Source organism: Pseudorca crassidens, chromosome 9 (assembly GCF_039906515.1).
Source record: "Pseudorca crassidens isolate mPseCra1 chromosome 9, mPseCra1.hap1, whole genome shotgun sequence".
Lineage (NCBI taxonomy): Eukaryota > Metazoa > Chordata > Mammalia > Artiodactyla > Delphinidae > Pseudorca > Pseudorca crassidens.
Genome location: NC_090304.1, coordinates 4837692 through 4853120, shown reverse-complemented (window position 1 = coordinate 4853120; position 15429 = coordinate 4837692). Strand labels below are relative to the sequence as shown.

The 15429-nt window shown below is 52.5% G+C and overlaps 1 protein-coding gene across 2 annotated transcripts in view; it reads right to left on the bottom strand.

The window, feature by feature from the left end:
- The window catches only part of CPT1A (carnitine palmitoyltransferase 1A), a 63505-nt gene extending 58683 nt beyond the window's left edge, over positions 1-4822 (bottom strand). Inside the window, exon 1 of one of the 2 annotated variants that reach the window (XM_067748011.1) lies at positions 4690-4822. The gene's annotated coding sequence lies outside the window, so the exon portion shown is untranslated. Of the gene's footprint in view, positions 1-4248; positions 4440-4689 lie in introns of those variants that run through there. The other variant, XM_067748012.1, reaches the window with a different exon arrangement.
- Positions 4823-15429: the final 10607 nt, after the last annotated feature.

Genomic DNA, 15429 nt, shown 5'->3' with positions numbered 1-15429 from the left:
CTCCAAGAATGTGGATTTCCATCCTTCCTCTTCCCACTGCGTTTGATACCCCAGCCCAACGTCTTTGACATTTAACTTTCAGCAGCATTACTGTACTTCACTCTGCGCAACAGTGCCTGCTTGCAAAAGGAGAAAGAAACCAAAACTCCGTGCATTAAATCTTTTTAAGGGCACGGAGAGGCCGACACTTGGGAAAATCAGTGATACATGTATAATCTTATAAATGAAGTATTATTTCATAAAAAGCAAAGTCCGAGTTACAGCGTATGACGGATTCTTAAAGGAAAGGTTATTTTGTGTTAGCTTTTTTTTTTTACATCTTCATTGGAATATAATTGCTTTACAATATTGTTACTTTCTGCTGTATAACAAAGTGAATCAACTATATGTATACACATATCCCCATATCCCCTTCCTCTTGCATCTCCCTCCCACCTTCCCTAGCCCACCCCTCTAGGTGGTCACAAAGCACCTAGCTGAGCTGATCTCTCCCCGTGCGATGCAGCTGCTTCCCACTAGCTATCTATTTTACATTTGGTAGTGTATATAGGTCCATGCCACTCTCTCACTTCATCCCAGCTTACCCTCCCACCCCCGTGTCCTCAAGTCCATTCTCTACATCTGCGTCTTTATCCCTGCCTGCCCCTAGGTTCATCAGAACCATTTTTTTTTTTAGATTCCACATAAATGTGTTGGCATTCAGTACTTGTTTTTCTCTTTCTGACTTCACTCTATGACAGACTCTAGCTTTTAATACAAACTTGTCAGGGAACTAGATCCCGCATGCCGCAACTAAGACCCAGCACAGCCAAATAAATAAGTAAATATTAAAAAAAAAAAAAACGAGCCATTTAGGAAGCAGAATCTAGGATGACCCTCAGATTCCTGGGATGGGTGAGTGAACCACCACATGGAGTGTATGAACGATTCCTTTCCTTTTTACGTAGAGAACTCGGTGTCCAACAATTAGCCGATAAGCCTTCGTAAGCTGAGCGTAGCTACCCTATTTTCCAACCCTCCATAGTGGCCACTACCCTACTGTACGCCTGGAGAGGCACACCGCACTCGGCAGCACAATTGCTTTCAATTATTAACTTCCCTAAACAGTCCTGGACATAAAAACAGCTCACATGCAAAAAAACTAAAGGCCATTCCACTGAACTGAGGCTCTCAGTCACCTAATATTTGCTTGGGGTAAAAGGTAAAGTTCACAAAACGCAGCAGAATATCAGAAATCAACAAGCAGAAAATATTCCTCGTGTTAAGTAACAGACATTTTTAAGAGCTTCCTTTAGATTATCCATATTTTTACCATGTCGTTAGGATGAACTGTTGAAGGTTGGTAGTATTATTCATATATTGCCTATTTTTATGCAACATCTTTCAAAATATAATTATATAGATTATAAATATCATTGTGTACAAATATAATGCAAAGGAAACCCCCTCAAAAAGGCTATTTTACTTACATATCCATGAAAGTTTGGCCTCTGCTTCCCTAATTCTTCCCAATTCTGTATTTTATAAAACACTGGTTTGTTTCTTTGGCAGTAGGATTTGATGTTGATGAAGCTGTGAGATGTCTCTAACAGATTTTTTTTTAATGCCCTGTACAGCCTAGACTATTTCTACAGTTGTCAAGGAAACTTAATAGTGGTAGCTTCTGCGGAGGGGTACCGGGTGAGGAGGCCAGCTTTGTGCTGAATTCCCACCTGCACCCCCTTCATTTTGCACCGTGTGCCTGTAGTACTTATTTTCAAAACAGAAAAGTCCTCGCCGGAAAAGCTCGAGAGGGGCTCAAGCCATTCGAAGAAAGTAGAGGTCTCGTTAAAGTAAGAGGGAGAGTCTCCGAAACACACTTGAAACACACCAGCTTGAACAACAATTTTATTCTTAAAAGCAGCAATTTTTCCGGAATTCAAAGTGCAGGCGCCCACCGGTAACTGAACTGTCAGGTCTGCCAATAATAACCATGCAGAGTGACTAAACATTTTTTCCAACAAAGGAAAAAATGCATTGGATCAAAGTGCAGAAGCAGCCCCGGGCCGGAGCGGGTAAGCGTTTCCGCCTCCCACCTTCCCACCGCCTTTAGACTCCAGGCTGCAACTTTAATTGCTCGCTTGGAACGCGTCCTCACAGGCAATGCCAGCAGCTGCGGTCGGCGCGGCCCGCCCCTCCCCCCCCGGGCGTCACGTGACGGCTGAGAAAAGTAGGGGAAAGGTTACCGCGAGCCCCGCCCCCGGCCTGGCGCGCCCCGGGCGTTCAGATCCTGTTCCACCGGGTCGGCTCGGAGCCACGTTCCGGAGCGAGCTGGCGTGCGTCGGCGGCGCTGCCACTCCGGCAACAGCGGGCGAAATGCAGCGCCTCTGGGTGGGAAGGCCGAGCCCTGCATGGTCAACTTTGGGGACATTTAAGAGCTTGGTGTGCCCTAAGGCAACCCACACCAGAAACGCTGCCCCGCGCCCCGCGAGCCCAGAGCGCCTCCGGAAGGGGCTCACCGCGCAGCCCAAGGAACAATTAACTGTGCTTCCATGAATGGGCACGCGGGGCCAGGGTTGCGTAAGCCCGGGCCCTCGCCCCAGGACTCCTCGGAGACCCAGGCTTGACCGCTCGGTGACCACGGGGGCTGGATCTGGGGCCAAGGCCGGGCGGCAGCGACGCCAGCTTTCTTCCTTTCACCTCTGGGTTAGGCCGCTTGTTTTCAGTACAAACTCGAAAGGTTATTTCGGCCTGTGCATGACGCCAATTTCTGCCACTCTTGATACAAAGTATGTGCACTCCTTAAGATGGCTCTTTTTCTGATTCCAACAGCTGTTCAGCTGGAGTTCAACGTGCAAGATCAGGTCTAGCCACACATCTTTGGAAGGAAACCGTTCGTTTACATACGAAAAGCAGCCCCCGGGCACGCAGGGGCAGAACCACCCCAAACTCCAACGAGAATTTTGCATTCAGCTCCTATCACTTACAACCAAACACTCCCTCGCCTCAACGATAAGCATTATCATCAGCATTAATGTTCTCATTTATGCCACACTCACTAAGAGTCACCTTAAATAATTTGGAAAGGGGGGTGATTGCTTGCTGGCATAAAAAAAAAATTAATTAAAAGACCAGTGTGTTCGGCCATTTTTTTATTCATTTGGTTTGTGGTTTAGAAGGAAATAAGCATGCTTGAATATCTGGAATGACCAGAAACCGGAAGCCTGTGTGAGAAAATGGTGTAACAAAATACACTTTTCAAAAGGTTAAACTGATTTTATTTGGTGACTTACAAAGTTAGCAGTTGCCTACTAAAATCTGCCCTTCAATATTTTAATATCACATGGAGCACAGAGGAAACCGAAAGCAGCTCCGAGTTGGGAATATTAAGTTCTGTATTCAACCTGATTTCTCGAGATTTTTAACTCTTCGAGTTAAAAAAGTAAGATCATCTTTGTTCAGTTCGGCTTTAACGCGAGTCAACCACCGATTTACACTATAAAGACACTGATCCACAGCCTTTCCAAAACGAAAGGAACTGTCTGCTCGCCCCGGGCGATGGGGTTAGGGGCTGCCGGAATAGGGGCCCCGGAGCCCGGGCTGCTCTACCGCCCTGACCGTGCCGTCCGGGCTCGCAGGCCAAGTTCGCCCAGGCCTGGTCACGTGAAGCGCCCACACCCTAGCACCCCCTGCAAGGCAAGTTCCCCGGCCCGGCGCGACCTTGGGCAGGCTCTCCTCGCCCACCTGCCCTAGACCGCGCGCCGCATGGGGGGATGGAGGATGCTCGCAAGAGGGGACCCAGGCCTGGCGCCTCCATTCGCATCCACCTAGGGCGCTTGGACACCGCCTGGAGTCCCAGCGCCAAGGGCGTGTCCCCACGGCGGCGCTGCGGGGGCGGGAGCCTGGAGGGGGTCGGGAGCCTGGAGGGGGTCTGCGGCGCCCTGCTGAGTCCCTAGCGTCCCTCTGGCTCCCGCTTGGGCCGGCCCGCGACTCCGGGACGGCCCCCCAGACCCAATCCACTCTCGGAGGGGGAGGGGATGGGGCTAGATAAAGGAAGGATCCGCGGCGCCCTGCCATATCCCGAGGGCTCAGCATCCATCCCGCCGTCGCGTCCTTTCCACCGCCCTACCGCGGATCCCCAGACCCAATCCACTTCGGCGAGGGGAGTGGGATGCTGGCGAAAGGGAACCGGCAGTCCTGGGGTCCCCTGGCCGGGGGCATCCTGCCAAGTCCGGAGAGTCAAGCGTCCCTGCAGCTCCCATACAGTACCTGCTCGCAAGGCCGACCGATCCTCGGGCAGACCCCGAGACCCAATCAACCCACTCCTGGGAAGTGACGGTGAGATGGGAAGGGAAAGATAGCCGGTGGCCCTACTGGCCCCAGCCCGGAGGCGTCCTGCTAAGTCCGAAGGGTTGAGCATCCCTCCCGCAGCCACACCGGACCTGCCCGCATGCGGACTGACACTGACGCGGACGCCCTAGACCCAATCCACTGCGGGGTATGGGGAGTCCCGCCCCGCTCCGGTTTCGAGCTCTCTAAGAACCGCTGTCCCTCGGCGCCCCGACACAGGCGGCGGCCCCCCGTCCCCCTCCTCGGCCCGGGCCCTTGCAGTCCCCGTCCGCCCCTGGCCCTGGGCCCCGCCGCAGCCAGCCCCCGGCTCCCGCCAGCACCCCCCCCCCCCCGCGGCGCGCGGCCTTAGCCCGGCCTTACCGAGTCGGTGGACAGAGACGCGGCGACAGCCCCAGCAGCAGCGGCGGCTGAGTGAGCGAGGCAGCGAGCGAGCGCCGGGCGGGAGGACAGCGGGCGAGGTTGAAGGCACCCGACGCCGCCCGCGGCCGATTGGCTGAGGCGCGAGGGGCTGTGCGGCGACTCCCGGCGCTCGGCGGGCCAAGGGCGGGACCTGGACGAACGGGGCGGGGCGTCAGCAGGGGCGGGGCGCCCTGAGGAGCGGGTCGGGCGAGGAAACTGAGGCTCGCAGGGGTGCAGGCCACCTCCACCTCTGCCAGCTTGATGCCTAGGACGAGATTTCTCGCCCTGCGAGCCTCAGTTTCCTCATCTGAAAAATGGACCAACTCATTAGGGCCATGCCCGTACAAGCGCTTAGCACAGTGACTAGCTCAAGCTCGCCCTTTATAGGCATTGCCCCGTATAATCCTCACGGCACCCCTATAAATAGCTGATCCTAGCCCGGGTCAGAGGAGGGATCACTAAACTGCCCACAATCACACTAAGAAGGTGGATTCGACATTGGGCCCGGGTCTGCTTTCAGAGCCCACACTCCACATTGGACCTTATCCCAGGAGTGACAGCTGATAGGATCTTGAGGCAGCGTGGCTCGCGACACCGACACGGTAATGCCTATTCCAGTGACCTTTCTGAGCCCCCTCTTCATATAATTGGGATAAAAAGTGCTCCCTCGCTGGGCTTTGGTAAGATTTAGTAAACTATTCAGGTAAGATTTAGTGAACTATTCAGTAGCTGCCACCTGCAGCTACTTCGCGGGGTGGAGGTCCGCGCTTCCCGCGGCGTGAGCAGCCCCTTCCCTATCTCTGCCGAAAATGCTTCCCAGGCCCCAGCGGGTGGTCCCGCATACAGCAGGTGCTCCATAAAGTAACCAGTTCTATGAACAAAGACCGGGCTTCCCTAAAAGTCCGCCGCTCCTCCGGGCGGCGAAAACGCCCTGCTGGCCTCTGTCTTTCCGGATGGGTTTCAAAGAGAAAATGAAAGTCCTGCCTAGTTCCGCACCCCCCTCCGCCCCCAGTGCACTGTTGGCGCACGCTCTCCAGGCTGTTTGGAATGAAGTCATAGGATGAGTGCAGTTTGTAACACGCCTTTGATTTCACTTGGCTTATGTCGTGGACGGGATCCCCTGTCGAGGCACAGAGATGACCGAGGCTTTCACGGTGTGTAACGCGCCCCATGGACACTTAGGCGCCCCCTTTGCACCGCAGCGGGCACAAATGAAGCTGTGTGGGCCGTCCGTGTGCATCTTTGAGCGCCTGCACCTCTCGGTAGATCGCTAGAAGCGAAGCAGCCAGGTCAAGGGGCGCGCGAGACACCTTGGTGACATTTTGGTGCTACTTGCCGAGCCGCCCTCTGGAAAAGCGTCCACCACCCCCCGCCCCTGCCTCCCGGTTGTGGGAGTGCGGCCTGGTCTCCAGGAGACCACCACCGCTGGCTGTCAATCCTAAAGTGGGGGGGGGGCATCTCTCCTTATTTTCATTCGCATTTCTTTGAAGTTAGAAGTTGGAGATTTCGTTCCCCTGCTGGCTCCTGTCTGGCCCGCGAGCGATCCCAGGCCCCGAACCCCGAAGATCTCGTGGCCCAAGAGGGCAGGTGGTCTGGGCCGAGGCACACTTGCCCGAGGCTCGGCTGCACCGCACCTACCCTGGCTCCTCCAGCATCACCTGCGCGCCTCTACCAGCCTGTGGACCTTCCTGGGTTGTGCCTCCCAAGTTGGACTGTCGCTCTACCCCATATGCCCTTCCCTCCTCTTCCTGGAACCCCAGCTGTCTGCAGGTCCCCGCCCCAAGGTCACTTTCTCCTTCCCTCCTTGCCCCGTCGTGCGCCCCGCAGGGACTGGCCCGGCGTCCGTCTGTTCCCAGGGCTCTGTGGCCTTGATGGTGCACCCCTCCCTGCGCGCTGCCTCAGTGTCACCTGCAGGCCGGGAGGGGCAGGGGCAGGGACCGCGGTCGCCTCCGCTTTCACCTGTGCTCCAGAGGCTGGACTCTCTCCGGGGACGATAATGAGCCCACGCCTGCTGGCGACTCCAGCCGAGCGGTGGAGGCCTCATTCCCTTCTTGAGCTCTGTTCCTTGGGACTGCAGCTCCCCGGGGTGGCTATTAATAAAGAACTGAGGAACTAGGTCCCTGGGGAGCTCCGGCCTGGTTGGATCCTGAGTTCCCTTGGGGCCAAAAATATCCCAGAGTCTGCCTCAGAAAGTAATCTTTCTTAAGCTCTGTTTTTTTGAAATTCTTCCCGGATTTGATTGGAACACACTGTAGCAGCCGCCTATTGTGGCCATAAAGAACACTTTTTTAAAAAAATGCGTGTAATGTTTTTATTATTACTCGGATATTGAACTAGTCCCTCTTTTTTTCTGATTTCTTTAAAGCAAACCCAGAAATCTTGTCGTTTTGTCCACAAGTTCTTGAGTAGGAATCGCTAAAAAAAAAGATAAAGGTCCTTTTAAATAAAAAACAGAATGGCAATGCCATTGTCCAACCTAAAATAGAGAAACAATTGTAATACAAAACTTGTAAAGCCTTCTGGGCCTGTGAAGAGCACAGCTGAGTCCCACCCACCCTTGCCAGCCTCATTTCTTGCTGGCAGCTCCCAGCAGGTTCTGGTCCAAAAGTGTGTGAGACTTTTTGGAACTCAGTTTCTATTTCCCATAGGAAACAATTTTATAATCGCAGAGTTCTGCACTTCTGAACTTGGACCTTGAGCCCCATTGGCAGTGAGTAAATAGTAGCAATTCCACATCAGGGAGGTGACAATGTTTGCTCTGCCAGCATCACTGGGATCTGGTGAGGACAAAATGAGATAATGCAGATGCAAGCAAAGGACGAAGGCGGCTAGACCATGTGCCAGTGAAAGGACCTCAGAGTGACAACGGATTCTTAATTGAATGGGCTTGGCCTATGACCCAGTAATCCTACTCCTGGGTATGCACCAAAGAGAAATGAGAACCCACGTCCACGCAAAGACTCAGGCAGGAAGGTTTACAGAAGATTTGCTCAAGGTGACAAAAATCCAGAAACAATCCAGATGCCCATCAGCAGTAGAATGGTTAAATAAATCGTGGTTTCTCCATACAGTGTAATAATACACAGCCAGAAAAAAGAGTAAACTACTGACACACACAAGGTGGATGAATCTTACAGAGCTTATGTTAAGCAAAAGAAAGCCAAACACACACACACAAATAAATATACTGTATTATTTCAATAACATAAGTGAGATATATTTTTTTTCAGGTTTTTTTTCTTTCTGTTCTCTCTGATAGTTTTTATTTATTTATTTATTTATGGCTGTGTTGGGTCTTCGTTGCTGTGTGCGGGCTTTCTCTAGTTGCAGCGAGCACGGGCTCTGGGGGCTACTCTGCTGCAATGCACGGGCTTCTCATTGCGGTGGCTTCTCTTGTTGTGGAGCACGGGCTCTAGGAGCGCGGGCTTTGGTAGTTGTGGCACGTGGGCTCAGTAGTTGTGACTCACAGGCTCTAGAGCACAGGCTCAGTAGTTGTGGCGCAAGGGCTTAGTTGCTCCACAACATGTGGGATCTTCCCAGACCAGGACTCGAACCAGTGTGCCCTGCATCGGCAGGCGGATTCTTAACCACTGTGCCACCAGGGAAGTCCCAAGTGAGACATATTAACAGAGGTGATGGCTATTGACCTAGAAATATACAAAGGAGCCCATGGTGGGGGTGGGGTGGGGGGAGGCGGGGTGTATGAAAATGCCTTGCTCCACATGCATAAGATTATACACTTGATGGTGTTTTCTCCCGGATGTTAGGCCTCAATTTCATTTTATTTATTTATTTAATTTATTTTTTGACCGTGCCTCGCTGCTTGCGGACCTTAGTTCCCCGGCCAGGGATTGAACCTGGGCTCCAGCAGTGAAAGCACCGAGTCCTAACCACTGGACCGCCAGCGAATTCCCATGGCCTCAATTTTAATAATCAAAACTTAAAACAAGATTTAGAGGTGAGTCGGGCATTGACTGTTGGTGGTAGGGGTGAGGCCATCTGGGTGGTCATGAAATGAAGAGGTGATGAAGCTGAGACACTGGGTCACCTGGGGCGACTGCGGAGCTGGGGAGGAGAGAAAGAGTGCGGACAGCTGCCAGCTCCTCGCTGGTGCAGGGGAGCGGCAGGGAGAGCAGCGGGGAGAGTGTCCGCAGCCAGGGAGGTGGCAGGGCTGTGGGCAGGAGTGGCAAAGGAAACCTGCGCCCCAGCCCCTCTTCTCCTTCCCGTCCTGTCGCCTCCCCCTCCTCTCCAGGGCGTGGACTCCACTCTCTTTCCTCTGCACCTCACCACACCCAGGGCCCTGCTGGGGCCCTTGTAGGCACAAGGATGGTGGGCAGAGGTGAGGGTTGCCTTCCCAGGGAGGCATCACAGTGGCCAGGCGTGGGCACGCCTGGACCCTGGGCCAGGTCTGACCCTGGCTGGCTTTGTGGGTGCCTTGCTCCCCCATCTGGGCCTCAATTTCTTCACTTAAAAAAAAAAAAAGGGACTTCCCTGGTGGCGCAGTGGTTAAGAGTCCGCCTGCCAATGCAGGGGACACAGGTTCGAGCCCTGGTCCGGGAAGATCCCACATGCCGCGGAGCAACTAAGCCCGTGCGCCACAACTACCGAGCCTGCGCTCTAGAGCCCATGAGCCACAACTACTGAGCCTGCATGCCTAGAGTCCGTGCTCCACAACAAGAGAAGCCACTGCAATGAGAAGCCCGCACACCGCAACGAAGAGTAGCCCCCGCTCGCCACTACTAGAGAAAGCCTGCGTGCGCAGCAACGAAGACCCAACGCAGCCAAAAATAAATAAAATTTTAAAAAATTAATTAATTAAAAGAAAAAAACGAGGACGTTCGCTGGGCCGATAATGAGCAAACTTTTCACCACCTTTGTTTTTAATTGAAGTATAATTGATTTATAATGTGTTCATGACTGCTGTACAGCTGAGTGATTTATTTATACACATATGTACATTCTTTTTCATATTCTTTTCCATTATGGTTTATCACAGGATATTGAATATAGCTCCCTGTGCTGTACAGTAGGACCTTGTTGTTTATCCATTCTATATATAATAGTTTGCATCTGGGAACCCCAAACTCCCAATCCATCCCTCCCCTCCCCCCTCCCCCTTGGCAGCCACAAGTCTGTTCTCTAAGTCTGTCGCCACCATTATTTATCTGAAGAAGCAGCAATTCTAGTCACTTAGGGGTGTGAACTCCAAAGTTAGACGGCCTTCAAACCCTGACTCAGCTGCTTCCCAGCTAAGTGATCCTAACCTCTATGTCCTGTGGTTTCCTCCCCTGGAAAATGGGGAGAGGAATGGAAGCTGCCTTGGAGGATCCTAATGAAGATTACCTGAGTAGCTGATGGGAAGCCCTTAGGATGTTCCCCAGTACACAGTAGGCGCCATATAAATGTTGGCTGTGATTATCCTTCTCCCTCTATGGAGCGCATGTTTTAAAAGCTTTTGTCTATAAACAGCACGTTTAATGACTTATTTCCTCATTTATTAATCAGAAACATGGGCACAATTGCCATCTTACAATCAGCATGAGATGTATTCATTCCTTCAAGAGATGCTTGCCTCTAAGCGCAGGGATCGCCAAGACCTGCTGGGCTGCCAGCCAGGGGCAGACGACATGCGCACTTTGATCCATGTAGGTTCGTTTCAGATAAATGTGGAACCTTTCTAAGGCTATTTGGAAAGGTCCGAATAGCTCAGAGGTCAGCATTATGACCTCCTCAGATCCCAGTCATCTCCGAGGGTCCCACCAGCCAGCCCACCTGGAGAATGTGAGCTCGGGCCAGGACCTGAGCTCCTTGGTGTGACCAGAGCAGCGTACTGGGCAAAGAGCAGGCGACACCTCAGCAGATGCTCCTTGAAGCTGGCATCTTGTCTGGCCTGCCTGGACACTGGGACCCCAGAGATGGGGAAGAGGTGACCAGCCTGCAGCACATTTGAACCGATGCCTGAATATCCAAATAAGCATCGGCAGAAGACTTCTGTGTCGAGATGCTAATTCTTCCCCTTTGCAGAAGGAGATGAGGAGGTAATACCTTGAGTCAATAGTTTTGAAACTTGGGAGCTGCAGGCAGTCACTGACCCTTTGGAAACCTGATGAGAGCTACAGAAAAACACACACACACGTCAACAGTGGTAAATAATTTCAGTCTTGGACCTTCCGAAGCCCATTTATCAACTCCTGACCCACATAGATTAAGAAAAATGTATCCAAAATTTTGAAACAAAGCAAAAGGATGTCTGGAATGTCGTTTCACTGTCTCACCGTCTAACCACCCATCCAAGGATTAGCTCATTCTCTAGGGAATTGTGTTTTGACCCCGCCCATCCAAGGATTGGCTCATTCTCTAGGGAATTGTGTTTTGACTAAGCCCCAGACTCTTACGAAGTTACATGTAACTGGTAGATGTTTGTCCCACAAAAATGCAAGGATTAAAATAGATAACTAATAAGGACCTACTGTAGAGCACAGGGAACTCTACTCAATACTCTGTAACGGCCTACACAGGAAAAGAACCTAAAAACGAGTGGATATATGTTATACATGTATAACTGATTCACTTTGCTGAAACTAACACATTGTAAATCAGCTATATGCCAATAAAATTTTTTTTTAAATAAAGAAAAAGCAATGCAAGGATTTCTTTCAGTTGAAAAAAAGTATTCGCCAAAGTTGTGTTTTTATTGCCATGTAGAATATTAACCAGTTTTGTACCTATTTAGGAAAACCAGATTTTGTCTACCCTTCTTGTGCAGGGAAACCCCCAGCTCTTCCCCACTATGTGTTTCTTCCCTGTTTGTTTTCTTCACTGCTCACAGGAAACACTTCACTTCCTTTTTTATTTTTTTGAAAGAATTTTCTTTTTTCAAAATTAAAAAAAAAGTTTTGGGCCACGCTGCATGGCGTGTGGGATCTTAGTTCCCCGACCAGGGATCGAATCCATGTCCTCTGCATTGGAAGCGTGGAGTCTTAACCACTGGACCGCCAGGGAAGTCCCTAACACTTCACTTCTGACAGTTCTGGTCACCCAGTGTGTGGACGTTTTCCCCACACCAACAAGCAATTCTCCAACACCACTAGGGTATCCAAGAATCAACTCAAATCTGACACTATCTACCCATTGATAGCATCGGATTTCACAGGTTAAGGGCTCAGTCCCACAAGACTGTCCCCTGACTCCAGAGGTCAGTTGCAAGTCCAGGTTATCACCTGTGCTTCTGCCCCCTGCTACGGATCAGAGGTTCCACCCTTGCGTTTGCTTGCTTTGCTAGAGTGGATCACAGAACTCAGGAAAACACACTTACCAACTCAGTAAAGGATGTGATAAAGGATGCAGATGAACAGTCAGATGAAGAGACAACAGGGCTCCCCAGTGACCAGCCGCACCTGCCTCTTCCCCAGGTTCCATCCTGTTGGGACCCTCTGCTGCATTTCACTGTTGCCCCATCTCCCCCCTTCCCCCGCCAGAATCCTCTCCTTCTGTAACCCGTGCGTCACCCCTGCCCCACTTCTCCCCTCCCCTGGGACCTGTTCTCAGATGCCTTCCTTGGCTGCCTTCTGTCTGGCCCCCACCCCAGGCTAGGTGAGGCTCCCGGCCTCTTGCCTTGGCCCTGCCTCTGCCACTAGCCTTGCTCTCCTGCGAGCTTCCACCCTGCCACATTGGCACCCCCATTCTGATCCTCCCAAACCCCCAACAGAGGGGCCCTCTCCAAGAGAAATGACATGACTCATTTGCTTCCTAGGGCTGTCACCCACCAGGAGGAGAAGTCAAACTTCAGGTGCGAGCAAAGCAGGGCCACAGAGAAAAGAAAAATGGGCGAGGGGTGTTATATTTTCTATGTTATAGAAAGCAGCAAATAGCCCTCAAGGGAAGAATGAGAACTTTGATGGATTTTCTTACACTTATTTTAGTATATATCTTTTAAATTACACATGAAGAGGTTACCGTAATCCTTTAAATTACCCATGAAGAGGTTACCGTAATCCTTCTAGCAAGTAGGGCTCTCGAATGATCTGAATCCAGCCCTCTTCTTACCCATATTCATTCATTTGTCCATTCATTCATTCATTTGGCAAATACATACTGAGCAACTCAGTAGTGACAGAGCCTTTAGACCAAGGCCTGCCCTCAGGAGTCCACACTCTGGTGGGAGAGGCAGGCGAGAAACAAACACTCTCTCATGTGAAAAGAAAGGGAAAATGAGAAAACAAAACAAAACAGAAAGTGGGACAGAGTGTGCATGGCCTAGGACGCAGTGGATGGGAGCTGGTATTCAATGGACCATACGCTCCAAAGGGTGGGGACGCTGTAACCAGCACCTGATACATCATATGGTCTCAGAAATGTTAGCTGCCTGATTCACTGATGGTTGAGTGGATGGATGGGTGGGCAGATGGAGGGAGGGCCCTGCCGGCTTAGCTCCCTGGGGCCCCTCCCATCTGGCCTTTCCCTTCCAGGCCCTCATCCCATCTCAAAGTCCCCTGCAGGAACCCCTCTAAACTTCACTCCTGCCTGTCCTTCTTCTTAGGGCTCCTAAAGTCACCTTCTGCATCTCAAAACCTTTGATGCATCCTGTGACCTCATGCAGACCCAGCTACGTAATGTGCCCAGCACAGCACAGAGCAAAAATGCAGAGCCTTGTTCAAAAATCAGTAAGAATTTCAAGACAGTGACAACGAGGCATTACACCAACCACAGGGCTCTCCCGAGTGCTGGCCCTGCGACCGCACGGGTGGGACACTCAGGCAGCCGGCCCTGTCTCCAGGACGGGGCCACAAGACCTCCCCAGGTCTGCACCCAAGAGACCACGCCAGCCTGTGTTTACAAAAGCCTCGATGAGCGATGCTTCTTCCACTCAAGACCTCACACCTCACTTCCGGCCTCTGGGCGTCTATTCTCGCGGTTCCCACCACCCAGTGTGCCTTCCCATGCCATGCGCTAGGTGCCAGGAAGGGAGATGGGGAAAACCACACCCAGTCCCCATTCCCCAGAGAAGATGCTCAGAGGGCATCTGGGTTCTGGCACAGCTGTGGCTCTGTCCAGCTGTGAGGCCCAAAGCGGGCAAACTTTCCCTCTGTTGCAAAACAGGCAGCCACGAGGACGACGTTGGATCCACGTGGGGCTCTGCTCGTAGCCCTCCTCCCTGTTAAAAAAAATCTACTAAGATATGACTCTTGTGTACCATAAAATTATCCTCTTAAAGTGTACAATTCACGCTGCCATGGCCTGGGTTCAATCCATGGTCGGGGAACTGAGATCCCGCAAGCCGTGCAGGGGGCAGCTGAAAAGAAAAAAAAAAAAAAAGTGTACAATTCAGTGGTTCTTACATATACACGTTTATACGACCATCACAATCTAGTTCCAGAACGTTCCCCAAAACTTTTTTTCCTAAAAGAAACCCCATCCCCCGTCAGCAGCGCTCTTCCCAGGCCCCCAGGCCCTGGCAACCACGAATCGACTTTCTGTCTCTATAGCCTTGCCCATTCTGAAAGTTTCATATAAATAAAATCCTACAATATGTGGCCTTCTATGTCTGCTTCCTTCACCGAGCATAATATCTTCAAGGCCCATCCAGGTTGTAGCCTGTGTCAGCGCTTCATATCCCTTTTTAGGGTCGCATATATCCCATGGTAAGGGTATGCCACATTTTGTTTACCCATTCAGCCCCTGATGGATGCCCACAGCTCTTTCACACACCGGCTGCCAATCTGCCTGTGGGGGAGGGCTGGGGAGGGGTGCAGCCCCCTACTCTGACCTTGACCCTGAAATACAAGCCGCTGGCCGTCTCCCTTCCCACCAGAAACATTCCCACTTAACCTTCAAAGTCCAATTCAGACACCATCAGCTCCAAGAAGCGTCCCCAGATGACCCCAAATAGACTGATGACCCCTTTCTCGGGCCCTCCCACCGGGCCTGGTTCCGGGACACCTGCCTTTTCTAAGACCTGAGGCGTCTCCCCGCCCCACTCCAGATCCGGAACCGCGGTGGAGTCCCATTTCTGAAGCCCCTGCGTTTGGACTCCGCCAACTCGTCAAACCTTTTGTGGAAAGGAGAGAGGGGGATTGGCTAGGCGCTAACTGGCCGCCACATAAACTGTTTCCTTGAGATCTCTTGCCTTTGCCGGGAGGAGGAAAGCCGGGGAATTTCGGGGATGGGTGGGGTGCGGAGGAGGAAGTGACAGCCCCAGCAGCGGGGCTGGGGGGGATTGGGGGGGGCAGGTGGGGCGGGAGCGGCAGACCAGCGGTTGCTGGCGGCTGCCGAACGCAGTTTCAGTTGAAAAAATGCCCAATTGTCCTGCTCCCTCGAATCTGTGTTTTTCTCGTGGGAAGCTCGGAGGACGATCCCGAAGCTGCAGGCCCCTTCCCTGCCCGCCTGGGTGCCCGCCGTAGGCCCGGGGAAGGTCAAGGTCCTGGGCGTCCCGCGCAGCCGCCGGTCCTGCTCGCTGGGGAGGCGTTGGTCGCGGGTGGGGAGGGGGCCCCGGGACGCCCCCCGGCTTCCTCCGCTCTCCCTTCCCTGCCTCCTCTCGGCGCCCGCCGACGGCCCCTGTGCGTCTCCGGGTCCCCTAGGGCCGCTCTTTTACGCAGGAGGAGGAGCTGGAGGTTAGAGGGAGAGGCGGCCTCGGCGGCGCGCTGTTTCCCCGCACACCCGCCCGGGGTCAGCAGAGGTCGGCCGGCGGGCGATCGCGGAGGG